The sequence below is a fragment of the Condylura cristata genome, unplaced genomic scaffold (assembly GCF_000260355.1).
Source record: "Condylura cristata isolate star-nosed mole 26May11 unplaced genomic scaffold, ConCri1.0 scaffold00040, whole genome shotgun sequence".
Taxonomy (NCBI): Eukaryota; Metazoa; Chordata; class Mammalia; order Eulipotyphla; family Talpidae; genus Condylura; species Condylura cristata.
The window spans coordinates 684,933-690,744 of record NW_004567141.1 but is presented as its reverse complement, the minus strand read 5'-3'; positions in this window follow the sequence as shown (position 1 = coordinate 690,744).

Below are 5,812 nucleotides of genomic sequence, written 5' to 3'. Positions count from 1 at the left end.
ATGAAACTTCTAATAATTTCAAATGTGGATGGTGACATGACTGGAAATTTCCTTCCTGATGACTCTATATTAGTTACATTTTATTTTTATTTTTGTTTGGATTTAGAATTTTTTTAACTTTAAATATTAGTCAGGTAAAGATTAGTGTGTATTCCCTGTAGCCTATCTCCAGGAGTAAGAAAGAATTTTTTTTTTCATTACATTTAAAAAGTTTAACTTTTAATTTTAAATGGCTTCGGATTTACAAATTAGTAAACTGAGTTGTGGCCTTCATTCTCTCTTCTTTTATTCCCATCTTGAATGAATAGATCATAGTAGTCACAATTAATAAACCAATGTTGATATATTGGTGTAACCTAGAGTTCACTTGATTCAGGAATCTCAGTTTTTCATCTCGTGTTTTCTCTTCTGTTCCAGAATCCCATTAGGACATCACATTATATTTACATGTAGGATCTTCTTAGATGCCTCTGGGCTTTGAAGGCTTCTTAGTCATCCTGGTTTTGATGATTCTGACAGATTTGAATAATACTGCTCTTGTATTTTGTACTCTCTTATGTGGGATTTTTTTTTATTTTTGGGGTTGGGGGTTGTTTTCCTTATGATTTGACTGTGGGTAGAGCTTCCAGGGAGAAAGATCACATCACAGCATATCAAGAGCACATACCCCTCAAGACAACATCACTGTTGAGGTAGAGTGTGGGCATGTAGCCAAGGACGATGTTTTAGCTTTCTTTATTGACCAAGTGCCTCTTCTTTCCTGCTTTACACACTGCTCTCGGCTGGAGGAAGTGCGTGCTCCCTCGCCACACAAGTAAGGGGATGGAGAGCTGTGATACAGCTCCTTGAGAGGGCAGCATCTATATAAATCATTTGAAATTCCTTTATGTGGGAGATTTGCCTTTTCGCTCCCATTTATTTAGTTATTTACTCATTTATTTATATATTTCATACTCATGAATATGCATTTTATTCATTGGGTTATAAAATGATGCTTCTCTATTTAGTTTTTCAGCTTGTTCCTACTTTGAACATCTTTTAATTGACTCCTTTGCCCCTTTACCAGCCTTCCATCAGTGTGTGTGCATGCACATGTGTGTTGAATCCTTCCTTTTGTGTTCTGCCTTAGTTTCTGGCTGTTCCTCCATTTTTGATTCTCATCCAGAATCATTTTATACTCATCTTGCCCTATTTCTAGTTTTGACCATTTCTGAATCCTGTTTCTTTGACAGGAACTCTTAAAAACTGAGATCAGGGTGCCTGGTGGGCACAGTGTTATTGGGGTATCATTGCTTTTAAACTTGCTTAGATGACAGAGTAATGTTGTAAACAATGTATGTGTACATACTATCCTGGGCACTTCACAGATCTGCAATTATTATTTTTTTTATGTATTCATCCTGTCTATCTTAGCCTAGACATGAGTTCATACTGATACAGCCATCCTAACCTTCTTCCATTATTTAACTTCTCACTCTAAGAATGAGAAAACTAATTCCCATGCACCACTATTCATTTGCATGCGTTTGCAATTTCAATATGTGTGTATTGTGGTTTCATGTTAACAAGAAACAATTTTATCACCAAAGTACAGTGCTCATGTATAGTTCCTGTTGCCTTTAGTACTCACTTCTAGTTAAGTCAGCCCCTTTTCTTCTATTGCCTTTAGTGAGTGTGTTTCACACAGTGTAATGCAGTTGGGTTCTCTTGCCATGGTCTGCACTTCTTGGGATCCCTGGACCTCCAAATTATTTTTTAAATTACTGTACAATAAGATTCATCCTTTAGTCTATATAGTTCTATGGCCATTGACAAATCCATAATATTAACCCACACCTTTATATATCATTGAGAATAGTTTAAACAATGGAAAATGTCACCTGCACTTCACTATTCGACCCTCTACTTTCTGATCCCCACCCAAGTTCCTGGTAGCCTCTGATCTCTTTCTCATTTCTAGAGTTTTATCTTTGCCAGAATGTTGCATAAATAGGCTCAAATAGTATGTAGGCTTTTCAAACTTCTGTTATTGACAGGTAGTTAAAGTTCATCTGTGTCTTCACAAGACTTGATAAATTATTCCTTTTAATCTCCAAATACTACTGTATTAGATATATTGAATGAATGTGCTACATTTGTTTATCCATTCATTTATTGAAGACATTTTGGTTGCTTCCAGGTTTTGGTAATCATGAGTAAATCTGTGATAAATGAGCCTGCAAATTTTTGCACGGGGATGATTTCAAATCTATTGGGTAAATACTAAAGAGTACAATTTCTTGATTGCACAGTAAGAATATGTTTACTATTAAGAAACTGCCAAACTGCCCTCTAATTACTGTACCACATGAATTAACATCAGCAACAAAAGGAGTATTGTTGCTCAGTGTCTTTATTGACAATTGTTATTGTCACTTTTAAAGTTGTGGAATGATTAATTGATCATTGTTTGCTTAGTGATCTTCTATAGTTGTTGTGTCAACACCACACTGATAAAGAAACAGGAGTCTTGGAGCAGGCTACATAATGCAGGATGCTGCTCAAAGCAAGATCCTGGCCTTTTTATTGATAAACTAGTCATACAGCATTAGTCATATGGGGAAGCAGAAAAGGAGATGGGGAAGCAGAAAAGGAGATGGGGCAGCAAAGAAGCAGGGGAAGTATGGAATTGGACTTCTCATCTGCTGATAGCTTGGTATGTAGATCAAGCCCTGCTTCCTCAGTTAGGATTTCAATCTTATCAACAAGGCATATCATTGATCAGCTCTGGGGTCCTTCCTTATACATCACTCAATGGTCCCCCAGGCGTTCCCGGTCATACCTCGTGATGCATAAGTTAGGAGTAAGTTTATACACCTGTTGTCAGCCCCCCCAGGCATTCCCGGTCATACCTCATGATGCAGACCCTTCCAGGGTGATCCAGCTTTATGCTCTTAATTGATGTGAAACGCATCTTGTAGGATTGGGCTCTTCTGACCAGCTATTTCTGATCTTGCATTAAGAATACAGAACTGTAGGTAACAAAATGGAAGCTGGATAGGCATTCAGGATTAGCAGACCCCCACACAGTTTAAGGAAAAATATCATGTTTTAAAGCCATATGTGAATTTATGACTGAGTAGTTTTGATTGCTAGATGCTTTCCTTCATTCCTTCATATGATACTTTTTTTTTTTTTTACACCAGAACTTGACACTCACCACATATTTCTTCCAAGGGTGAAAATAGAGTATGTTGGCTATTTACTTGAACTTGGATTTAAGTAAATTGGACACTACCACTTACCTTTGAAGTGGTGACGAACTTACTAAAAAGCCCTTCTCTGGTTTATCTTTAAAATGGAGACAATGGGGAACTCAGTTGAGAAATTTGTGTGAATTGAATGGGACTGACACTGCGTAGTAGATGTGTGGCATTGTACATCTTATGTGGCAATCGTGCGGCTATTGTGGCTATTCCTGTATTGCTGCTATTAATACTGCTGTGATGACTGCTACTGAAGGCTCTGTTTTTTCCTGAAAATTTGACACCTTTGATACTTCACTTTTGAACTGCACTGATTTTTCCACCCAGCCATGCCTCGTAAAAATAGAATAAATACAATTCACATTCATTACATTCTTCGCAGCATGATTTTTTTCTACTTCAAAGAGCGTAGTGGAATAGATATTTGCAAAGGTAACCTAAGTGTTACAACTCATTGGTTTCCTGTTATTTTTCCTATTACTAATAATCCCTTACATTTGCTTAGTGTTTCAGATTTTATATAGTGCCAGCTTCACAGATATTATCTCATTTGCTTCTCTGAACAGCTCTCTGTGGTATGCCAGCCATATTTATTAGCCTCCAATTTGGGGGAGTGAATCACTCCCCCAAAATTGCATATCAAGGAGGTACAGAGCCAGAGTTTGAAATCAGGTTTACTGAATCCTGATCTAGTGTTTTCTCTCAGGAACTAGGCTCAGAGCATGCCTTTAGATAGGAGGACATTTATAAGGCGCCTAGAATGTTTCTTAGTTCCCATTATATCTGCTCTGTCTGCTCAGGTTCTTGGGGAACAGGTATCTTTAAAGTGGGTGTCAATACACTTTGGGGCTCTAAACCAGCAGTAAGTTCCCTGACCGTCAGGTGCCTCTGGAAAGATTGTCACTTCTAAGCAGCAGATGGCTTTGGCTGAGGAGGGGAGAGTCACACTGGTGAGTTTGTTTGAGACTTGCTCCACCTATCTACCCAACTTTATGAGTGATTCATAGGGTTAAACTCCCAGCAGGTTTGGTGTGTGACTATACCTTTCTGTTTCTGTCTGATGATTTAAGTGTGAAGATTTCATCTAAGATGAGCCAATGAGATACACTCTCCTACTAAAATGTCTTGGAGCCCAGAGACGGTAATTAAGAGATGTGTGTGTAATGTATGGGCCTAGATGCTATCTGCCACAGCAGCAGATAATCAGAAGGATCTTTGCAAAAGAGGAAAGAAGTATAAGCATAGCAGATAATGAGATAAAAAGAAACAGAGGGTGGAGATTGAGATAGAGTTGTGTGTGTGTGAAAGAGAGAGAGGAGAGAGAGAGAGAATATGAAATCTAACAAGGTTCTTTTCTCACCTTTCAGTCCCTTCTAGAGACCTTGTCTTTATTAATTTCCATCCATTCTTGATTATCTTGATTCTTTCAAATAAATTTCCTGTCCCCACCCTCCAAGCCATCTTAGGTTGGAGTCTGTTACTATGCAGTCAGAACTCTGATTTACACAAGAAGTGAAATTCTGCTGTAAAACTTACTTTTGAAGGACAGACAATGGAGCTTTCTGCTGGAGCACTGACCTCACAGTGTGATGGGTGACTGCCAAGTCAGCCTATGGGTTCTCTACAGCAAGGGGATCCAAAGTGTTCGTGGTATATCCACCTGGATGTGCAACACCCCTTAAAGCTCCTCAGCATCTCAGTGTGAGGGGGAATTTATTAAGTCACCTGTTTCAATTCTGTTTCTTTCAGACACCTGTCCTTCCTTCTTCAACCCATTTTTGCTTGAAATCTTCCATGGTTGGTTAGCAAAACAAAAGAAAGAGAGAGTATGTGGACCTAGGAATGATACAGATCTTTGTGCAAACACTGCTCTGGAACTTTCTACCCTTGAAATCTGGGATAGATTACTTACCCTTTTTGCATCTTCTTTTCCCCATTTGTTAAATGGAAATTAAAAAAAAAATGCTGTTCTATGAATTTTTTTATGGGAAATTTTATGAGGTAAAACATGCCAAACACCTGCCACCATGCTTACTCTATAGCAGACACTAAATATATTTATCCCCTCACAGTCTTTTCAGACAATTCATCAATACTTCTTCTTTACCTCTTCAAATAGATTGGAGTTCCTAGCTCTATAGTCTGACACATTTCTCTGTAAAATATAAGAGGCAGTCATGGAAATTGTGTCTGAAAGCCTGAGATTCTTGATATGTAGCTTGTTTGCTGTGTGATATGGTATCTATGATAACTTCCTTTAATTGAGTGGACACTTGAGATCTCTTTACAATATGAACCCTAGGACTGATCATTATTACCCTTTAGGTTATGATTTTACTTGTAGTAAATAAATCATGATATTCTCCATTTAAAATTTCTTTTTGGTCAGTGAACAGTAAGTACTTTTTTTATTCTTTATGTTCTATTTCCTGTGGCAGGGAAATTACTGCCTCAGAAAGAAGCCACTTAGAATTTTACAAAGATAATTGCCAAGTGTCTCCATGTAGTCAGACAAAATCTGCCTCTATTTAAGTAATTAATCCTAGTTCTTCCTTCCCCTTGGTCAG